We start from the raw sequence: 23,737 nt of genomic DNA, 5'->3' as shown, positions 1-23,737 counted from the left end.
GTCTAGTCTTCGGAGCCTCCTGGTAGCACTGTAATAAGCAGTCATGGGAGGAGTGAATGCACTTTGGCTACAATACATTTAGGCTTTGATCTCAGAACAGCGCTTTCTTCCTTCAGCTGGGTGCCTGGGGACAGGAGAACCTGCCTGTGCCAGCCCACTTGTCCCTGTAATGACCAAGTGCCTGGCACAGGCTGCTCATGAGGCAGAGAGGTTTGTCAGGCTCACAGCTTTGGAAACCAAGGTCCAAGGTCAGAGCCCTGTTCTGGGAGGTCTGGTGAGGTCCAACTGGGGCGGCAACGTGGTGAAGGGTCCCTCTGCCACGCTCACTTCCATCCATGCCTTTCCACCCCTCACTGGGCTTGATGCTGCTACACCCAAGTCAGCTCTCACTGGACAGCTAAAGCCAGCTCCGCCCCACCCTGGGGCTTTGGATGGTCCCCAGCACATCCCTGTCACCAAGGAGTAGGGGCTGACACTGTTTTATGACACTCCAGGGTGTTGTGCTTTAAGTTGCTCCTCTTTGTTGAATGTTCCTCACCCACCACCATGCTCGTTCTTACATCATATTTATCATTGTGCAAACCACGGGGCAGGCAGTGTAGACAGGTGCTGTGTGAGCAGCTGCAGAGGCAGAGCCACAGCATGCAGTACTGACCCGAGGGTAAATGCCACAGGCCGCAGGACAAACACACACACAGTCAGAGCACTGATAAACGAAGCTGATGCTTGCCACCGAACTCACGAGTTAATGCTGTGTAGACCATTAAATAATCAGATTTATACCATGGAACGTGGAGCAAGCCACAGAACTTTCCTTTCTATTCTGCCCTATAATATGCATTTAAAAATAGTTTCAGGGATGTAAAAGTCAGACACTCTTGTTCTGAATAGGGTCTTTGTTACTCCGTGAATGACACTTAATTTACAGTTGAGTAATAACTATTATTTGACTTCCAACAATGTGATTCTACTTTGAGTCTGTCATGATTTAATTACCAATTTCAGTTCTCCCTGCCTTTTCCACCAATCTCAAAAGCTCTCAGATTTTTCTTTTCAGAAGAAGACAGAAGAGGATAGCTGGCTCTGAGGGAGACTTTGGAGTCTTCCAGTAACTCTACTCCTGGAGAAAACACCATGGGCCACCCAAGTCCCTCTGACTCCTGACAGATGGGGGCCCTCCCTGTGGGGTCACTGCTCACACCACAGCAGTATTTGGGGGTAACCACAGGACTTCCTTGAGAACTTATATTTGCATACAGTTCTTATAATTTCATTGTTGTCATTCAACTGGTGACTAAGAAACCGACATGGACCAACAACACACGATAATCATATTCCAGATGAGCACCAGTTTCCAGAATGTTTCTCCAGGATAGAGCCATACACTGCCCATCTCCATGTGTGGGGTGTGGTGGGCATCAGATGCAGTACTCTGAGCCCATCATGGGAACCTATTCTAAGGGGCCACAGGTGGGCACAGAGGGAGGTCCTACCTGCTCTGTGGTGGTAGGGTGTGGGCTGGAGATGGGCTTGGCAGTGGTAACTCCTATCCACCGTTCCCGCCCTGCTGCCCTGCCCCAGCAGTGACTTCTGAAGGGAAAGAGCCATTGTATACTGAAATCCACTCAACTAAGCAGCCTTCCACGCCCGGACCACAATTCCTTGTTCCTCAACAACGGTTTGCAAGAGAATATCAAAGACATCCCGTCACCTCCATCTAGTTGTTGACTCTTTTTATAGAGAAGGGATTGCCCTTCTTTTATGTAGCTCAGTGCTCACTGCAGGGAAGCAGCCACTTGAGAAGCTGGGGCTCTTGCCAGGAGTCTCCCAAATTTCTACCCAAGAATATGTGAATCAGTACAACCGTGTATTTTTTTTTTTTTAAAAACAAAACAACAAAGAGATGCTCCAAAAAAAGATCAGGCGGGTATGACCCCTGTAGATGACGGCCACGGTCTCCTGGATCCTGGCAGATGTGACCGTGGCTTGCATTTTCTGCCTTATTTCTGCTTCCTGTTACACAGCCAATCCCCCATGATTGCATCTGCCTCCTTAAGGCCGTGTGTTCTAATCCACAGTTTGGAAAAATCAGTGAAATGACTGCGGGGAGCCTGGAGAGAGGCGAGGGCCTTCTGGATTGGAGGTGCTGGCTTTTGGTGCCTTTTGTTATAGAGAGTAAAAACAATTCTAAGATAGAGCCGTACTTACATGCTATGGCTTTTCTGTTAGCATAAACTTTCAAGATATCTGAAAAAAGATTTAGGCATTAGACCTTTGCTATGCTTAAAGTAGAACAAAAGTCAATAATTATTTGAATTTGTAGTTAGAAAATAAAACTTTATCTGTAGTTCTAGAGCTAATAGGTTCTTAGAGAACCTTGTTTGATTTATTAAAAGGTATTTCAAAGCTAAAAGCATATCTATGGCAATACGTGGTTCCTTCAATTTGTGAGCCTTGGGCGGCTTTGCTGATTTGGAAAGAATAGAAACTGGGCCATCATTGCTGCCAACTACGCTTTACCTCTGGCCTCTGGTCAGGCGGGGCACAGATGTCTGACTGCAGGTGTAGCAGGTACACTTCCTGCTTTTCTCCCTAAAAGACAGCGGCACCTCAGACCTCCTGGCCGATGTACTTCCTGTCTGTTTGGTTTTCCTTTTGCAGACCATGCAACTGATAGGTACTCACTAATAAACCCACCAATCAGTGAAATCTGCCTCCAGAAAATCAAGCCCTGGAGTTACCTGTAATTCTGCTATTCAGTAACTATGATGTCCTTTTAAATATGCTTTTAGCTTTGAAATATTTTTTAATAAATCAAACAAAGTCAAAGCACATTTAGCAAGATTTTCTCCTGTGTATTTTCCTCTGGGCAAGAACAAAATGTTTTTGGTTATCTTTTCTATCTTAAAGGAGTCAAAAGTTACCCATGTTCCCTTATAAGTACATAAATGGAAATACTAAATGCTTAGATTAGAATTCTGTGAACTAATATCACTGGGAAGAAAGTGATCATCACACAGTAATCTATGTCCTATCCAGAGAAGGTCGGCTCCTGTCAAACTTGTGGAAAGGTTTCTGGTCCTGTTAAACTTGTGGAAAGGTTTCAGGTCCTCCTCCATTGCTCCTGGAGGGAGTCAACTTTATGAACATGGGGCAAAGGCTGGCTGCTGGTACTCAGGGGAAACACTGCTCTCTGCTCCTTAAATTTCTGTTATACTCCAGTTCCTCCTCTGCCTCTCTCCTCACTGTTTCTGCTTGAGCAGATTCACTAAACCAAATTCAACGGAAGCACAGATGATTCAGAAACACGACACCAGTGACAGAGCACAGAAGCAATGGCTGGGGACCCACAGCCAAAATCATTACTGGGTAACAAATCCAGAGGCAAGGATTTAAGGCCCGGGAGATGGATGATGCTGGCCCACGCTCCGAGCACACACTTTTCATGGGAGGAATTTTGAATCCACTGTGCATATTTAGGCAATATTTAGTATTTAGGGCAGATTTTTAATATGCAGGTACAATTTAATGCACTGGTGATGGATTTTTTTATTATGTAAAAACACTTTATGTATTGTGGGGATTTAAGTTAATGGTCTCATTGCACCTTCTGTTAGGATTTTCATAAATATACTTTTAAAGCTTTTATTCTTCTTAAAATATAATTAAAGTGTTTGCTCCGACTTCCCAGCTCATCTACACTGAGAAAAGGCAGCAGACCTGGGAAGCACTCAGAAACAGTAATAAGTCTCCGAAACAATAAAAATGAAACCAGGCAGACTCCGGTGAATGCCAATGACTCCTCTGCTTTAGACGCTGCATTCTCTATGGGGACAGAGCAGAAGGAAATTGAACATCTTGCACATCGTCAGTTGTTTCTGAGATTCAATAACCTCCTCCTGCTCCCCTCACCCCACCACCACTTTCTGCAGCCCATAATTACACATCCCAGTTGCCCACCTGAAGAGAACGTTACTCTGAAATGATGCAGTCTGTTAGAATGCCACAGAAAACTGGAGGGAAAAAAAGCCGCAGCTCCCAGATACTAAGAGAGAAGGAAAAGAAGAAAGAGAAGAAAATCTTATTGCACAGAAAATCTGCTGGAAAGAGAGAGACGCAGGTCACAGCTGGGCACAATGTGCAGTGTGTTCCTGGGCAGTGCAGGGTCAAATGTTTTAGAAGCTTCTGAAATTGAACTTTTCCTCCCTTTGTCTTATGAATAACACTGTGCACACAACACGAGTAAAATCATCACCTGAAAGAGGGCAGATGAACTCACTGGGACGCACGGAATCTCTGGACTTCCTCCGGGTCAGCCCATACTTTCCTTCTTCCAAGCACTGCATTCTTTTTAGGTGCATATAAACTATTGCTAGCGCACTAAAGCAGCTGACCATGCCTGGCACAGACGGGCCACAGGGTGGAACATGGATGGGACGGGGCCCCAGAGTTCAGCCCCAGTGCCACCAGAGTGGCCACCAGTTATTGTCACTCTCCAAAGTCCTAGACGAAGGCCACCAAGGGGAAAATGTGACACTTCCAGGGCAAAACAGGTGGGAACCGAGTGAAACCAAGAATTAGACACAGAAATTGTGTTATTCCTGAATAAACTGAAATCTGAATGTGAGCCTCCATGGGTCCCCCTGAAGCCGCTGATTTCTCGGCACCTGAAATGGCCAATTCTTGTCGACTTCTTCCACTCTGAAGTTTTGCAGCTTTTCTGTCCCGCAGGATCCAGGAAGGGATGATCTCAGCCATCTTCATCCTGAGACAGGCTTTGCTCCCCTGGCACCTTTCTCTTCCTACACAGAATGGAGGTTTGCAGGCTTAAAATGCCTGTGGAGTTCTGTACCCAGAAACAGCCGCGATGTTCACCTGGGGCTTAGGACATATTTCCTTTCTCTTCAACAAGAGTCTGAATGAAGGGGGCTGGGGATTTAGCTCAGCGGCATAAGCGCCTGCCTTGAAAGTGTGGCGTTGTGAGTTCAATCCCCAGTACTGATTAAAAAAAAAAAAAAAAAAGAGTCTGAATGAAGGACTTCATAAGTGACTTCACACAAAGCCATCCTCTTTCTGTTGAAGGTGATACATGTTTGGTATTTCTGAAAGTTTATCAGATGAGGCTCCTACCCTGTAGCCCTTCACTGGACCCAAGGCCTCGGGCATGCTGGGCAACTGCTCTTCCACTGAGCTACACCTCCAGCTATAGGTGAGCATTTTTGGCTCTGCTGCACAGAGAAGGAAATTCAGGCTCAGAGTGTTAACTGTTCCTCTAGAAGCAAGTAGATGGTAGGCAGAAGAGCAGTGTACCCAGAAAGCAGGCACGAGGCAGGATGAGCCAGGAGCTCTTGACTCTGTGCCTACTGCTCCGCCCTGTGCCCACACACCGAGGCCGCCTGGCTCAGGTCCCACGGCACCCAACTGCTAATTAGTACTGCATCCATAGTTGTGCAGTGATCCTCCTGGAGGAGGCGGGAGGATTTGCAAGGGGGTGGTGGTGGTGGACATCTGGTTCTATACCTTGTTCTTTCTCTTTACATTTGGTCACCTTCAGAATCCCTGTAGTGGTCAGCTCCTGTTAGAGGTGGCATCCCTCAAGGGCCTTGAGGCAGAAAAACTGGGTAACCACTGATGAAATGGCAAGAGAGGGAGATGACACAGACAGAGATGGAGACGGAAATTGACTCTTTCAGTGGGTGATGGGGAAAAAAGGGCAGCAGTAACTGCAGAGCACTCAGGGCCTCTACGCTTGGGGGACGAGGCAAGTTGCTGCGGAGTTGCCGAGACCCAGTTCAAAGGGGATGCCTGCTGCAGGACCAGGGGCATCACCGTCAAGAGGCAGTGGTGCCCGGCTGCTGCAGGTGCCCCTCCTTTCTCGGCTCCAGTCCTCTCCCCTGTTCCCCAGGAGGCAGCTGAGCAGGATGCCTCAGATCTGGGGTCTGCTGGCCTCTCTGCAGCCTGGGCAAGCCTCTGGCTTCCTCCGCAGTGATAGGTTCCCAGCCTGGAGCTTCCCAGGCAGCCTTGGCTCCCTGTACCTCCCCCTGCAGGAGGCTGGACACCTGATGCTGCTGCTTACAGGAGGGTAGGCTCAGCCAGGCTGGACAGCAGGGGCTCCCAGAGGTGCTCCAGGCTGAGGCCATTGGTCTTGGTTTGCTGCCTGCAGCTGGGCTGCCTGCTGCTGATGGTGTACATGAATGAGATCAAGCCAACTGTTGATTCTGGACCACGGATCCGCCTCTCCTTCATGTGTGGCACCCTGGAAACCCCAAGACAGCCAGTCATGGCTTGGGGTGTCAGCCCAGCGATGTCCAAGAGCAACACAGGACCTAAAGACGGGCTGCTTTGCTCCAAATGCTGTGAAGCCTCTGACCCCTCTGCTCTATCGTTTCTGTGAGCCACTCTGTGTGCTCGGACCACCACTTCCCCTCCCATGCAGACGGCCAGGCCCTTCTGTCCCCTGACCCTGCTTTGCAGGTTTTCCCCTCAGGGCTCGAACTTTTTCCTTACCTGTTCTTCACTGTTTTTGGAGGCAGGGAAGGTTTGGGTTTGCTTTTGTGCTCGGGTGATGCATGGGGCCTTGCACTTGCAAATCATGTTGGCTACCACTGAGCTGCAGCCCCACAAAACAGTTCCACCCAGGGAGCATCCTCTTCTCTCGGGGACTGCTGGGGAGCTGACTTCAGCCTTCACCCCAGAAACCTGAGCACACAGCCTCATCCTCAGTGATGAAAGGGAAGGATCCTTTTTTTAGAGATGACAGGCTTGGGTATGAAGAAGTGTAGCAGAAAATGAGACTTTTAATACGTGATTTGTGACTCTCTTTTTGACACGTATTAATTTATAAAATCTTTCGGCATAATTCCCAGGCTCTTCTTGTAAGACCCAAGTGAGGTGATTAAACATTCAATTTTACAACAGAGAATATTTTTAAAGTCTAGAAAACAAGGCCAGACGCACCTTCTCAAAGGATTCAGGGAAAGGCAATCAGAGCAGAGTTTATTCCATTAGGAAGGCCAACGTCTGTCTGTCCAGGTACTGAGAGTCAGACTCGTAGCCCAAGGCAAATGCTCTGCCAACAAGCTACGCCCCTGCCCCGGGGCCCACTCTTAAAAGCAAACAAACATTTGGAGAAGTACAGTGGGCATTCTTCCTGGAGGCACCGAGGCTTCCCCTCCATTGACTGCTTTTTAGCCAGAAGTCCTTCTTGAGGACCAAGGACACCAACACTTCAGCATTTCACGGACTGGTGGGTCTCTGTCCAGCCCATGTCTAATCCTGAGCGTGTCCAAGCCAGGGGCCTGCAGCAGGCACCCTCGGATCCCCGGCGGGGTGAGGGTCACATCCACAGAGACAGAGCGGGGTGGCTGCAGCCTGCTCACAGATCCTGAGCAAAGCAGCTCGGCTCTGCAGCCTGAAGCATCATCTCACTGGGACCGCATGTGCAATGCCTGCACGGCAGCTCCTCTGCCTACACTCCTTCCGTCAGAACACGCAGCTAGCTGATGTGAGGGGAAAAGACAGGTCCCGGAGACAAGCGACAAGGGCCAGGCAGAGTCCAGGCACGAGGTACTCACGGTCAGACGCTGTGCATCAATGCCCATTTCCCTGATGGCTATCGCTTTCCTCACACTGTGCTATGATCTGAGCCTACGGCGCCTAAAGGCATTGGCTTTAAAATGAGCACTGGCGTCATTATGGTCCCGGGAAAGCCAGGCCGACGGATGCCAGGATCACACAGGAAAAGCAGCACAAGGGACGCAAGGCGGCAGCGTGCAGTTCTGACCCATGGCCTCTTCTCCTAGGGGTCAGGGACCTGGGCAGCCCTAACCGAAGCTCACTGGGGAATGCGCAGGGTTGGCAGGAAGTGGGGAGAATTGCTTGTCCCCTGTGGTCAGCACTGCCTGTTCCCAGGAGAGGACAGTCCATCCCCACGAAGAACCCTGTAGGATAAACTGAGTCCCACCTGCCTCTGCTCAGGACACCGGGGGTGCAGGGAGGAGTGTGGAGACTGAGGCAAGGAGACGCGGGTCTGAATGCCAATCCTGACCGATTGGTACCTTGTCCATCTCTTTTCTAACTTTCAGCATTTTTATTTTCTGCTGTGCTGGGGATGGAACCCAGGGCTTTGCCTCCCCGTCCCGCCCCGGCACACACAGCCACCGCGTGGGACGCATGAGCAGCTCCCTCAGGGCCAGTGGACACACACAGGACAATTACAGATTGGAAGAAGCCTGCATCACACATGCACGTATTTAAACTTAACATCTTAATTTAAGCTTAACCACCCCCATCCCCCTTTTGTGGTACTGGGGCTTGAACTTTAGGCTTTTGCACTGAGCTTTTTTAAAAAAAACTTTTTATTTTTATTTTTATTTTTTATTTTGAGACAGGATCTTGCTAAGTTGCTAAGTTGCCCAGGTTGGGCAAAAGTTTGTAGTCCTCCTGCTTCCGCCTCCCAGAATGCTGGGATTATAGGCATGCACTTCCATGCCCTGTGTGAAACCTAGATTTTAAAGTTAAAAATATTATGAATTCATGCCTAGTCTTGCATAAATTACCTCTGTGTTTCAGGGAGTAACCCTGAGTTGCTCTCCTGTGTGGAGGGCACTGGACTCAGGAGTGTTTAATCCTCTGATTCTCACTCTGCAGTATACTTTTCCCCTTCAGAATCATGGTCTGCTGTTAGGATAACAATTAGTTTAAGTGAACCAAGGTCAGATGCTAAAAGGAAGTGGGCAAAAGTCGTCTTTAGAATCTGCTGACATTTTACAAAAAATGAACAGCTGGCCCCAATTCAAGGAATCAGATATTAGATTAAAACCACAAGGGTTCATGGTTCAAAAACTTTTTCTTCATTTAGAAGTACAAGGGCTGGAATGAAGCCAATGCCACGGGGCCTACGCAATCAGGAGCGCTCTTCAGCGCCTCAGAGCCAGCAGTGGGGCTCAGTCGGTTAAAGCAAGGTTTGGGTCAGTTTTTGAAACACAAATAATGAAGACCTGGTGGCCTTGCAGGACCTTGAGTCCGTCGTCACCCTAAAATGGGGTGAACTTTCGCGGGGTCTGGATGACTGTTGTTTTAGCGATGAAAATTCCTCAAAGGGTATTTGAATTTTTGCCAAAAGGCGTTAACATCAAAGATACGGATAATATAAGAATACTTCTCAGTGCAATCGCAGTAAGTAAATGATTTCAGTGGTCTACAAATAGCAGACAAGGTGACGAGCCCACAGGATGACGGTGCCTGCTGTGTTCTCCGGGGAAGCAGTGACGTGCTTGACCCAAAATATCTCAGGGGTAATCAGCTGTGCTGACATGAACCCCGCACCCAGTGACCTCACCACAGTACCTACACTCATGTAGAGAGATCCGCTCAATTTTACAATTAAATTTTAATGAGTAGTAACTATTACTGTTACCAGAGAATTCTGTGGGTATAGTTAAGCACGCTGAAATAAACCTTAAAATATATCGAAAAATACTTTTTAAGAGTCACAGGAAGCTGTGGAGACATATGGGGAAGCCTCAGTTTCCCCAATGGCTCCATCTCCATAGCACGACATCCAAGCCAGGACACTGAAACTGGCCCGGTGTGTAGGCACAGCTCTCTGCCGTGTTCCCCCTGGGGTGGGTTTGTGTAGCTGCCACTCCAAGCAAATATGGGGCCGTCCCATCACCACACAGACCTCACTGGACCTAATTCCTGCCATTTGTTAGTCTAATCCATACTATTTCTATACTTTTATCACATTTCCAGAATGATCTATCAACGGGACCGTGAAGAACTGGCTCCTTTCTCTCTGCACAGTGCCCCTGAATTCCATGCCCATTGTGGTATGGATCCGCTCATTCCTTCTCACAATTGAGTAAAATTCCATGGCATGTGGGTTAGCCAGTTTTCCATGACTGTGATGATATAACTGAGACAATCAACTTATAAAGAAAAAAGATTTATTTCTGGCTTATGGTTTAGAGGCTTCTGTTCACTCCTGGGTAAGCTCTGTTGCTTTCAGGCCTGTGTGAGGCAGCGCAGCCCAGCAAAGGTATGTGTTATAGCAGAACTGCTTACTTCATGGCCAGGAAGCAGAACACGTCCCCTTGGAGGCTCATCTCCAAATAAAGCTGTCCCAGGTGTGCGAGGGTGTGGTGGGAATGTGGTTTTCACTTCCCTGGAATCCATGTCTAGGTGAGCTACTGCTGGAGCATGGGACACATCCATGTTTAGTTTCCACAGAGCCACTGACCAGCTCTGCCAATTCCATGTCCACCAGCAGTGAGAGGGCCACGCACTTTCTCTGTCTTTCATCAGTATTTGGTCCAGCGGAGCACTGGCTCACAAACTCCAGTCTCTCCACCATTCTGGTACGAACTGAACTGGATGAGACCTGAATCAAATGTCCCTAGGAGCTCAACACTGAACCTGGCCATCGAAGTGGATTCGGTTCTTGTCTACTTGGGCTGCTACCAAAATCACACGGAAAGAGGTACATTTGTGAACCGAGGCACCACTGCACTGCCTCTCGCTTTACCCAAAATGTCCTAATATGCACACAGTGAGATCTCATGAGGTCTTAACGTGTCTCCACAGCAGCAAGTGCAGACTGTCTGGTCAGGGGCCTGCTGGCCATCCTGTGCCTCTTTTGTGAAGTCTTTAAACTTCCAGAACAATGCTGAGTGCAATTCGGGTGTTGTCAAGGACTCTCCCTCATTACTGCCCAAGCGATGGGCATGGCCCTGCATGGCAGGACCAGCAAGGGCAGTCCACACTGACAGAGACGCCCAACTTCTACACTGTCCAATACAAGGACCACTGGGCCATTTGTGACAGTTAAGCCCTTGCAACGAGGCTAGGGTGACTGAGGAACTGAATTTTAAGTGTAATTTAAATGAATTCCACCTGAATAGCCACCTCTGCTAGCCGTTATGATGTATTTACACCCATGCACGGGGCTGCGGGCTTCCTGCTTCAGCCTCTTACACTGCAAGGTATTTCAGACTTCCTGATAATAAGCACGACTGCCTCAGTGTTACGGACTGAACTGTGTCCCCACCAAAATCCACACGCCCCAACCTTCTGTGCCTCAAAAGACTGAACTCAGAGATGTGTCTTTAACCTGGTGAGCATGCTCTGTAGCTGCAGCCTAGCTGAATGGGTGCCACTAACATGCCAGACACTGACCACTTCCAGTCCTAGATGCATACAGGGAACACGGGCTCCTGTGGGTAGCCCACGATGCCAACACACTAACTTGCAAAGGGTACGACTTCTTTTCTGATATCTCTTATGCCCACAGTGGCCTGCAGAGGGCCACTCCCTGGAAAGCAAAGGTGACACAGGATGCTTCCAGGATTTGGAGGAACTGGGTATGGACGAATACCATCCTCACTCTGCAGGCCGAGTTCATGCTGGAGGGGCATACATGACTTTGGCCTCTGGGACTGCCCCTGCCGGGGTGGACACTGGTTCTCTTTATGTCCAGAGGAGTCAGTATCACTGAGCTCCTAGCGGGGCCTGGATCATGGGAGCAGGGCAATGTCTCTCAGCACTACTGTGCTGTGATGCTGATTAAGACAGACCCTCTTGGAGGCAGACACAGTTCTCCACTGTGGCCTTGGGGACACAGTGTCCAGTGAAAGGAAGTGCAGGGCATGGACTTCGCATGGCCATTAACCCACTCTTCAGAGAGGGCATATTTTTAATGACACTGCATGGACCCCTCGAGCAGCTAGATTTAAGTAAGAACCATTTGCAGATGCTAAAAGGCCAGCAGCAATCTGCAGGGTCCCGGTAACTAAGGGTCAGCAAAGGGCGGTCCTGCCTACCGCAGCCGGCTGCAGAGGAAGGAGCACACAGAGGCCACGGCCAGCCTTCCCCGCGTGCCCTGCTCGCTGCGGAAGGCCCGGAGAAGGGTCACCCCACCCTTCCATCATCCTCACGCAGGTCACCCTGGACTGATGGGGACATTTCCTAAGATATATGATCTTTGAAAACGAGGATTTCACAACCCTGCTGAAGAATTTGTCCTGACAGAGACGCTTCCCAAGAGGTACCATGGAACCCAGTGAAAAGAAGTAAACAGGGCAGGTTCTGTATGTAAATGTGTGTATGGGTGGAAAAATAGGTCAAGAAAAAGCAAAATCTTCCTCTCTGAAGAGGTGAGCCCTGGCCTGACTGGGGAGCGCAGGTTAATGCACTGGCATCAGTGCAAATCCCCTAATCGCCCTTACACTCAGGCACGTGAAGCTCAGACCCCAAATCCACCAGGATGTCACCACCCTGTTCTAAATTTCAGCAGCTGCATGCCATTTCGCATGTCCCCAAGAACTTCAAACGGACTTCCAAGCAATTACGTTTCCACCCAAATGGGATCAGGCCTTTCATTTATTTATTTTTTCATTTTGCCTCCGCTCTCCCTGAGGACCGCAGCCATCCCTCAATCAGCGGTGAAAGGCGAGCCTTAATGACTTATGTATAATTTAGCTCTCTGCAATATATGCCTGTCCGCTTTCCGTTTTGCATAAGCTTGGGAGAGCGTGGCAGTTTATCAGATCCACAAGGACACCAAAGATTTATACGCGTTTCAGCGCTACCTTTTACCCCTTGACGTCTTTCATCAGAACCGCACACGCATGTTAAATGAGCTGCGGTAAAATATCATCTAAGTCCAGCCCGGCAGACAGCAGGCACTTTTCTATTTTACACCACTGCCCAAGTGAGAACTCTGAGGGAAGCTGTCTGAGCGGTGGACATTATTCCTACAAAGATGCCCTGTGTCTCTTTTTCACTGGATCTGTTTGAGATTTATTAGGTAGTTTCTTGGGTTATATACAGAATATGCGCTGACAAACAGCCAAAGTTTCCAGGAAGAGCTAAAGAGAAAAGCATTCAGGATGCTGCAAGGAATACCATATTGAGAAACCAAAGTCCTTTGCAGACATGCTTGCATTTTTAATAGGTCTTTTCCTCTCTCTTTCCTAGTTTGCCCCCTAACAATATGAATTTGAAGGCACACACAATGCGCTAGCTTTTCCATTTAAATTTGTTTTGTTGCTATTATTATTATTATTTTGGTGCTGGGGATTGAATCAAGGGCCTGGCACATGCTAAGGACGCATCCTACTGCTCAGCTATGGCCCTGGCTAAATCATTGGTATCAAAGTCTTTCAAAGTATCTCTCTGTTCTACTAACAGAAAATATTTTTGAAAGTATGGCTTTTCCAGTGGCACCTATGATAGCAAGCAGAATACTTTCCAGTCCACCAATCCAGAAAAACTTTAAATGTACAAAAATAAACACGGATAGAACTAGCTTTTAAAAATTCTGATCACTTGAAGCTTTGCCTTTACCCTGGATGATTTTAATCAGATTCTTCAAGTTGGTATAGTTGGAAGAACGACCTTTTGACTTTCTGAAATATGTTCATGTCTACACCCTTTACATCGACAAATATCTGAACGTCTCTTCTCTGCTCCTGGGCTAGGGCACATAAGTTGCACTAACTCTAAAACTAGTGTCACAACGGAGTGGAAGTACAGTGTGACTTCGCCTCTGCAGCTGGCCTCCGGGAGAGCTGCGAGGTGCTCCCCGTGGTCCCTGCCCTCAGTGCCTCCTCCACAGTAACTGCAGCAAAGTGGCACTCAAGAAAACAAATAAAACTAGTCACATAGCACGTGGAGAGCAGATACTGACACCCGATAGTCATGCAATTACTAAATTTCCAGCACTGTTTCTATTCCTGTATAACAAGAAGGATCCTGTTTTGACAAATCTCTGAAAGTGTGCTGTTTATGCTACAACTAAGAGAACATGGTCCAGCTGCCCCCACCTCTGTCATGTAGGGCACACAGAGAACCCGTGTTCCCCACATCTTCAGGTTTCTAAAGAGATGGGAAGGGAGGGTCTTCTTCCTTCTTGTGTGCAGAAGACGGCATAACCCCTGGAATCAGCTGTTTAGGGCTCAAGTCGCTGGACCCCTCCTCACGGCCTGATAACCGAGCCTCAGTTTCCCTGCCTGTAGAGGAAGGAGCCGCCGTCTTAGGTGAGGTAATAATGCACAGGAGCGCTCAGCCCGTGCTAAGGCCGGCAGATGTTGGCTGCCATCATGGTAAGAAAGCTGAGCATCCTTCCACTGCTGTGAAGGAGTCTGCAACCTGTATAAATAATTTTAAAACTCAGAAGTCATGGCTGGCCACCAGACTTCTGCATCATTGGCCTGTATTGCCACCCCACAAGACTGCTCTGTGAGGGGCTCCCTCACCAAAGCACTCAATCCTCAGTGCTTGTCTGGTGTGGGGCTTGGTGCCAGAAACCCGGAGAAGACTCAGCCCAACTGTAACACTCGAGAGACAGACAGGTGGTGCCCAGTCAGGCGGAAACAGAGGCTGAAACATTAGAGGGCTCTGCCCGGTGGCGAACGTTTGGAGAAGGAGGATGTTGCCAAGCACTGATGCACCAGGTGGGCCAGGCCTCCTGGAGGAGACAGGGATCGAGCTGGTCCCAGCAGGGCTGTAAGAATGAAGAGGGCAGAGCAGCGGAGAGCAGAGCATCTGACCTGGGAAAGATTTCATCACAGGACAAGGGGATCAGAGCTCACGGACGAAGGCACAGACACCCAGCATTTTTGGCACCACGAGGTTCTACACACAGGCAAGTGCGTAACATTTCAGTGACGCTCAAAGCAACGCCTGTGCTGGTGTGAAATTAGACTCCATCAGGTGTTTGCTTGGTAGCTCCTGCAGTGACTCCGGCATAAAGGTACCTGGCTCTGGACCACAGCCAAAGAGATCTACAGATATTTTTGCACACATACATGCAGAATGTCCCTCCAGCATGGGACTGCACGGTGGGCAGGAATCTCCTCTTCCAAACAAGGGCCTAGAAGGCTAAGGGCCATGCTGGAATAAAAAGCAAGACACAGCAGTCTCTAGAACCTGAGACGCATTCAGACTTCCTGACCTCCTTCACGCCCTGCTTGCACAACAGAACAATTCCCTTACTTAGCTGCCAAGCTCTGCACACAGGAGAGTCTTTTGGAACCACTGAAGTCTTTACGTCTTCATTAGTAGCCTCCTCGCAGTCAAATGGGCACAGCGGAAAGAGGGCTGCTTTGATTTTTATTATCCATTTAATCACCATTTCTAAATCTAGTTCTAGTGCTTCGTGAGCTCTCTGACCGCCCCTGCCAGTGGCACACTGCAGACGCAGCCTGCTTTCCATCATGGCTCTGGGCGCATGGGGATTGCACCAGTCCTGTAGACTGAGGAAATCACATTGGCGATCCCGTGAGTTCCTCCTTGGTTAATTATGCATGCAAGCTCTTAAAAGCAACATCAGGGGAACTGTGTCCTGGGGACAGAGGAAACCCTGGCCCTCACCACCCTGATCCGAAGTTCTGAGCTCTGCTGAGCAGTTCTGCCGCAGACAGGCTGTGACTGTAAGACTCTGAGTCTCTAGCAGGACGTCTGAGAGCCCTTGAAAGAGAAGAGTTTAGAGGCCTGATCACTTAACAAATGCTTAGGGGATGTCACTGTGAAAAATAGTCTTCTAAGACCCATGCCTGCATGGCTCAAGCACTGATGAAATTGTCTTGACATAATTGCCAGTTCACAAGAATCATGACAGCCACTACTCAAACAATTTGGGAGGGAAAACTACTGGGAAGAGTCACATGGGAAAAGCATTGGAAAAGTAATCAGGAGGAATCATTTATTTACTTTATGGGAACACTGATGTTGACCACTGGCATTTTATTTTTTTAGAAAAAAGCATTAAAGTTATCTGACCAATGCAATAGTCATAACTAGAACTTCAACACATAAATTTTAAAGTTTATTTAGCACACAGTAGATCAAATTGAATGTTCTGAGGCCTCCCTGGGGCTCCTTAAATTGGTTAAGAGGTCAATAATATTAATGTGACTAGTGCCAACCTATAAACAAGAACTCCAACGTGGAAATTGGACATCCAAGTCCTACACAAAGCACACACCACTTACGACCCCATGAGAGATTTACTCTCCACCGAGCGAGCAGGAGTAGTGTGACAAGGAGTGGATGCGCTCGGTTCTCCCTGCAGGGGTGACTGCCAGGCCCCCGGTGCTCCCACCTCAGTGGCAAGAGACAGACAGCTGCCCCCAGCTGCTGGTGGAGACACACGGCTACAGGCTGCCATGGACAGTCCCTGCAGGGCAGAGGTAAATGGGCAAACGCCATGAGCCTCTGCTAAAGCATCTTTCCACTGGCCTTTAATTTTCTGTCAAGCTTCATTTTTTTCTTCCCTTCTCATCAGACACAGCGGGTAGGGTGTGAATACCAGTAGTCTGGATCTGAACTGTCTATAAGATGCATATGTACCAGCAACACCTGCTGTACCTGCAGAACCCACCCAGCCTCAGAGGGCTGAGAACACGTTCCTGCAGGGAGGATCTCGCTTAAAAATCAGACTGTCTGTGATTTTAGCACAGGGTGAGAAATACAGCTTTAATTTTATTCTTCTGTACATGGATAGCCAATCTTTCCAGCACCATTTACTAAAAAGGCCTTGGCTTTTTGTTCTATGTTTTTTTTTAAAGCACTTTTATCAAAGATGAGATGGCATAAACACTTGGGTTGTGTTTCCTGTTCTATTCCATTGGTCTACCTGACTATTTTTGAGCTGGTGCCATGCTGTTTTGTTAGCACAGCTTCAATGTATAATTTAAAATCCAGGATTATGATGCCTCTCACTTTGTTCTTTTTGTTTAATATTGCTTTGGCTATTCTGGGTCTCTTGTGGTTCTGCATAAATTTTAGGAGTGAGACATGCAAACATATTTTATTTTAAAGGTAAAACCTGTAAGACTCCTCTGAACTAACAAAAATCTAGCTACAATAGCTGTAGTTTTTTTTTCTACAATTTTAGTTATCCTGTCAGTGGGGTTCAGAAACACCAAAGGGAAACTTCCAGGAAGAGCGAGCATACCCTTGTATTATCTTACATTGGGATGGCTGTGCTGCTATGTTCTTGTTGTTAATATCTTAATGCACACAATTCACAAACTTCATCATAGATATACATTTACATATTAAAACAAAATATATAGGCTTCCATTCTATCTGTGATTTCTGGCATCCACTGCAGTCTGGGCTGTGTGCTCCAAGGATAAAGGGGACTCGGTACATACCATTTAGGAAAACAACCTAAAGAGAAGTTGGAAATATATTCTGGTTTAAGAATGATTAGAAGGAAATTGTAATGTTACCTTAAAATTATACAAGATGAAACAATTGTATCACAGTCTAATGATAAAATATTCAGTCTACTAGGAAGAGAGAATTTTACACTTGTATTTACTTAACAAGTTAGCTGCAAAGCATGTGACTTCTTTTAACACATCTCCTCCAGTAACTGATGACACGCAAAATCAGCATACAGAAAATGTGTGTAATAAAGTTAAAAATCATGATCTAAAGAATCTACAGAAACTGTACTCTGTGTTAAGAATATATAAATTTATAACAAACTGATCATTGTAGAAGGGTCTAAATAGTGTCCACATATTTCAATAATTTTTATGATTATAATTAATTCAAGTTTGAAATCATAGATACAAATCTTTCTTTAATAATTCATGGGTCAAAGAAGAGGGTATAATAATTTAAAAATACTCAGTATTCAATGACAATAACAATATTACCTACCAAACCTTTGGGTACAGGACAACTGTTACTTAGGGGGAAAATGAAGATTGCTAAATGCTTAAATAAGATAAGAACAGGAACTAAAAATTAATGTGCTTAGTGCTCCATTGAAGAAGAGGAACAGAATAAACTCAAAGTTTAAGGGTAGTTCACAAAGACCAGACATAAAAGATTTTTTTAAAAAATGTAGTATTAAAAGTGTACAAAGACCAGTTATTTCTTTGAAAGGAATAATGTTGACAAGTCCCTGGCAGAAATAGTCAAGAAACAGAAGCATAAATAAAGAATGCTCATAATGAGAATCAGAAAGGGGAAATAAGCACAGATTTAAAAATCATTAACACACGAATGCTTCTAAATAAAAGACAAAGTGTACAAATCCCGGTGAAAACATTAACTGTTAAAGTTAACTCAAGACACATTAGAAATTGAGAAAAGTTCTGTTTCAAAAATTGATAATTAAAAATTTTAGCAAGAGGAAAATTTGTGCCTAGTGAATTTACAGGTGATGTCTAAACATTTTAAGAGAAAGATAATTTGAATCTTGCAGAAATTATTGAAGGCAAAAGAAAAAAGACAAAATGCTTTTCAATCCCTTCTAAGAGGCAGATGTTATTCTCATTCTAAAATCATAGAATGAAAATACAAGAAAAATTAACAGAGACTTGTATAGGAGCATGAATAAAAAACTGTTAGCAAACAGTATTTAGAAATGCTTAGACTACCATCATGATCAAGTTAGACGCATCACAGAAACAAAGCACTGGCCTACAGATATATAAAATAATGTATATGTATATATAATAACTATGTATGATATATAATACATACATTTATGCACTATCTGTATATATAAACTCACTACATGTATGCATATATGTACATGCATAGACTTACCACATACATTAAGGAAGAAAAACCAAGTCATTATTTTGTATCTTGATAGATGCTGAAAAAGCCATCTATCACATTCAGTATCCACCCCGGGAAACAGTGCAAGCAAGTGAGGAATGGAAAGGCATTGTTTCAATCTGCATGACTGATTGTTAATCAAGGAAAGCTTTCTTATTTACAATCAAGTGTAGGCAGGGGTGTTTGTCGACTAAGTTTGCTGGCTTTGCGCTGATGACTGAACCCAGGGCCTCACATACTCTGATCAGTGCTCCACCCCCAGCCACATTTAATCCATGTGAGCACAGAATAACCCATCCGTCCATCGGTTATCATTTTCAGTTGGGGAAGGGACATGAAGACTTTAGCTCTATTCCTGTCTCCGTAAATCTCAAGACGATAATATGGTGTTAATAACTACAGTCACCATGCTGACCTCCCAAGGGCCAGCATCTCCCCTGCTGACCTTATGACTGGCCAGCATCTCCCCTGCTGACCTTATGACTGGCCAGCATCTCTCCTGCTGACCTCCCAAGGGCCAGCATCTCCCCTGCTGACCTCACGACTGGCCGGCCCTCCCCTTGGCCTCCTTCCTCCCACTGCTAACAACCTCGGTTCTTCTTTGTTTCTGGGAAGACACCACAGCTCTGTGAGACCATGCAGCACTGTCTTTCTGTCTCCTTCCACTCAGCAGAACGCCCTCCGGGCTCTCCCGCGCTACTCCAGATGGCAGGAGCATCTTCCTCTGTATGGCTCCATCGTATCCCACCTTGAGTGTCACAGGTTGTCAACCATCTGTTAACCAACGCTTCGGTCGTTTCCACGTTTTTCTCTGCTACTGGAGACTGGACCCAAGCTTCCCCACTGAGGCAAATCCTCAACTCTCTTTTATTTTGAGACAGGAGAACTTTACCACTGAGCCACCCACTGGCCCGGTGCTATTTCTAATCTTTTGCAGATCCTCACACTGCTTTCCATAATGTCTGTGCCAATTTCTGTCTCAACACAGCTTGTGCGTCTCCACAGCCTCACCAACGCCTGCTATCCTTTGTCCTGAGGGAATGGCCACCCTAACAGGTGTGACGTTTTGATTTGCGTTTCCTTAATGACATGGTTCTCGAGCCCGTTTTCCTTTACTTGCAGGCCATTCATATGATTTCTTCAGAAAAATGTCTATTCAGCTCCTTTGCTCATTTTCAACTGAATTTTACAAATGTTCTTCAACACACGGCAGGCAAGTGTATTTTCTCCCAGCCCACAGCCGCTTTTCCTTTTTATGGGTTGCTTCCTTTGCTGTGCAGATTTGTCGCTGATACAGCCCCAGTCGTCTGGTTTTGCATTCATTCCTTGGCTTGCTCAGTGAGGTTTCCTCGTGTTCTCTTCTAGCAGTCTTACTGCTTTAGTTCTCACATTGAGGTACTTACGTCAGTTCAATCCAATTTTTGGGGGGTGTGGCATGAAACAGGGATCCAAGTTCATTCCTTTGCACAGAGATAGCCAGTTTTTCCCATTATTTATTAAAGATCTTATCCTTTCCGCACTATGTATTTTTGGCACTGCTGAAGAATGTTGGCTGGCCATCCATTCGTGGGCTTACCTCGGAGCTCTCGATTCTGCTCTGTTGGTCTGTAAGTGTCTTTTATTACTGCAGATCCGTGGGATAGTCTGAAATCAGGAAGGGACATGATCGGGTTTTGTGTTTTCCTGAGAACACTGTCTTAGGGTCTTTTGACCCTTAACTAACAGGACACTGTTAGTTAGAGTCTTTTGTTATTCCATATGGATTTCAACATTACTTTTCTATTTCTATGAAAAATGTCATCCCAATTTTGATAGATTATATTCAAGCTGCAGATTGTTTTCCAGAGGACGGACATTTTAACACTGTATGCCTTTTATCCATGAACACGGGATATCTCTACATGGCTGCCCACTGACTTACATGGGAGCTTGGTAACCTCAAAATATCATCTCACCAAGGCACCTGGGCACCGAACCTTCTGAGCACCTTCATTAGCAACAGTGTACTCTGGGAGTGGACTGTTCCTTCTTGGATCCTGTGGCTGACCAGTGTCATGACAGAGTATTATCATCACACCTTGGATCACTAGGGGGAGAAGTCCTAAACTCAAAATCCCAAGCACAGCTCCTACTGAACGTATATTGCTCTTGCATAAAAGAAGCACATACAGACAAACAGAGCAGAATTGAGAGCTCTGAGGTAAGCCCATGCATGCACAGCCAGACAATATTTTTACAGCAGTGACAAAAATACACAAATATGGAAAAGATAATATCTTCAATAATGCTGGGAAAAACTGGCTATCTCAGTGCAAAGGAATGAACTTGGATCCCTGTTTATTGTGGTTAAACAACAACAAAAATCTATTAAGTCAAATTATCATAAGTTGGGGACCATCGGTAGTTATTTCTTGATAAAATTTCTTTTTTCAACATCTTACAGTTTTCAGTAGAGATTTTTCCATGTCTGTAGTTAAATTAATTCTATGAATTTTTGTTTGTTTGTTTATTTCTAATACAACTGTACACAAGTTTTTTTGAAATTTCTTTTTTCAGATAGTAGATTGTTAGGGTATAGAAATGCAACTGATTATTGTATGCTGATTTTGCATCCTCTAAAGCATGGAGTCATTTATGAATTTTAACTGGGGTGCAGTCTTCAGAGATTTGTGGATGCAGATACCATCGTCTGAAAACAGGTAAATTTTACTTCTTTTAAAACATGGATCATTTTAAATCGTTATTCTTGCTTAACAGTTCTGACTAAACTTCTAGTACATATGCTCACAGAGGGGGTGAGAATGATCACATTTTGCCTCATTACTGATCTGAGAGGAAAGGCTTTCAGCTTCTCACTGCTGAGCATAGGGCTACTTGTGGGTTCTTATTCAGCCTTTATTGTGCTGTGGTATATTTCTTCTAAAATCCAGTTTGTTGAGAGTTTTTGTCAGGAGATGGAGATCGCACTTTTTAAAATGCCTTTTTCTGCCCCTAATGAGAAGGGCATATGCTTTTTATCTTTCATTTTGTTAACACAGTGTGTCAGATACATCAGTCTGCACAAGCTGAAAAATCTTTGCATTCCAGGGATAAATCTCACTTGATTATGGTGTGTGATTCTTTAAATATGCTATTGAATTTGGTTTGCTAGTAATTTGTTGAGAATTTTTGTATCCATGTTTACCAGGGATTTTGGCCTGCAATTTTCTTTTCTTGTAGTGTGCTTTTTTGGCTTTCAATCAGAGAAATGCTGGCCCTGCAAAATGAGTTTGGAAGCATTCCCTCCTCTTCGATTTTTTGGAAGAGTGAGAGAAGGATTGCAGATAATTCCTCTTTAAATCTTTGGTAGAATTCACTAGTGAAGCCATCTGTCTTGGGTTTTGCTGGGAGTTTTTTGATTAGTGATTTAATATCCTTCATTACTTTTGGTCTCTTCACATTGTTTGTTCCTTTCTACTTTGGTCTGGGTAGATTACATATTCTTAATGTGTATTCAATTTTTTTTAGGTTGTTCAACGTGTTGACATTCAACTGTTCATAATTGTCTAATGATTCTTCATATTTCAAGATTTTTACATTTCTCTTTTGATTTCTGCTTTTACTGGCCATTCAACTGATTGCTCAGATGTTTGTAATTGTAAATAATTTTCATGTATTTGTAAATTTTCCAATTTTCACCCTATTATTGATGCCTATTTTAAAAATACTCAGAAAAAAACACTTGCTATGATCTCGGTCTTTACAAATTGGTCAGGACTGGTGTTGAGGTCTAACATTCGGTCTAGATGGCCTGCAGAATCAAGGATGTGCTTCTTGCTGCGGTAGTCTGGATGTTCTGCACAGATCTCTTAGGTCTGTAGAGTTTCTTTGCTGGCTTTCTCTCTGAATGATCTCTCCATTACTGAAGGTATTAAACCCCCCCTTTAATATTATTGTTTGTTATTTATTACTCCTTTGAGTTCTATCTGTATTATATATTTAGACGTGCTGAGGCTTGGTCCAAGGATATATACAATTGCTATGCCTTTGGGGTGAATTGTTCCTTTTATTAGTAAATGACTTTCATTGTCTCCTATGACCAATTCACATTTTTGTCCTATTTTTTCTATTAAGTGTGGCTCTCTCTTTTTTCTTTTGGTTGTTTTTTGATTGTGTTTTTATTTTCAGTCCATGAGTCTTCTTACCACTAATGAACCAGTTGGACCTTGTTTTCAAAATTCCATTCAACCACTCAGGGTCTTTTGAAGAGACAGCATACCTGAGTAATATTCAAAGTAATGACTGACAGGGAAGCATTTATTGCTGTTTTGATGTTTTTTGTTTTTAGTTCTCTCCTTCCCCTTTTGTTGTCTTTCTCTGTGATTTGATGACTTTTTGTTGTTGTGTACTTTGATTTCTTTCTCTTAATCATTTTGGTAACTACTAGGGGTTTCTCCTCTGTAGATATATTTATCCACAAAATATATTTATAACATCCTACTTTAACTTTTAACAATTTATTTATTTATTGTCTTTCTGAGACAGGGACTCCCCATGCAGTCACGCTGGCCTTGAGCTCGCTTTGTAGCCTAGGCTGGTCTCGAACTTGAAATGAGGCTATGATCTCAGCCTCCTGAGTACTGGGATTACAAGCGTGAGCCACACTCGGCTTTAAACTTTTAACAATTTAAATTCAATCTCATAGAAAAGCTTTATACTTGTACTTCTCAGTCCTCTCATAAATCAGGTTATGGATGTTACCATTTACATATTTGTGTGTCCAATATCAAATTATTATAACTACAGGTTTAAAATAAACTTCCTTTCAACCTTTCTATCACAGTTAAAAGTTATTTACATATCACTCTTATACTATTAGAGCATTCTGACTTTGAGAACATATATACCATTCGTGTTTTCCTGTAGTTCATCAGTAAGCTTCTATTTGAGAAAATCTTTATGTCTTCCATTTATGAAGGACAGCTTTGTTTGGTATTCCTGGTTGGCAAGTTTTGTTGTATTTTGCATTTTTCAGTACTAGGGATTGAACTCAGTCTTTGCTCTCGGAAGCTATGTTGCCAGCCCTTTAATTTTTATTTTGAGACAGGGTCTAACTTTTAGTGTTTTATTTTTATTTTTTTAAACATTTTGGATGTATTCCCCCATT

The 23,737-nt window shown here is 45.1% G+C and overlaps 1 protein-coding gene across 8 annotated transcripts in view; it reads right to left on the bottom strand.

Annotated features, from left to right (window-relative positions):
- Nucleotides 1–23,737, bottom strand: part of Ptprm (protein tyrosine phosphatase receptor type M) — a 619,038-nt gene that overhangs the window by 85,448 nt on the left and 509,853 nt on the right. The gene's annotated exons all lie outside the window — the stretch shown is intronic.

This window comes from Cavia porcellus, unplaced genomic scaffold (assembly GCF_034190915.1).
Source record: "Cavia porcellus strain 051 isolate PalLab524CR breed Dunkin Hartley unplaced genomic scaffold, mCavPor4.1 scaffold_20, whole genome shotgun sequence".
Classification (NCBI taxonomy): domain Eukaryota; kingdom Metazoa; phylum Chordata; class Mammalia; order Rodentia; family Caviidae; genus Cavia; species Cavia porcellus.
Note: the sequence above shows the minus strand (reverse complement) of the source record. Positions and strands in the feature narration are given on the sequence as shown.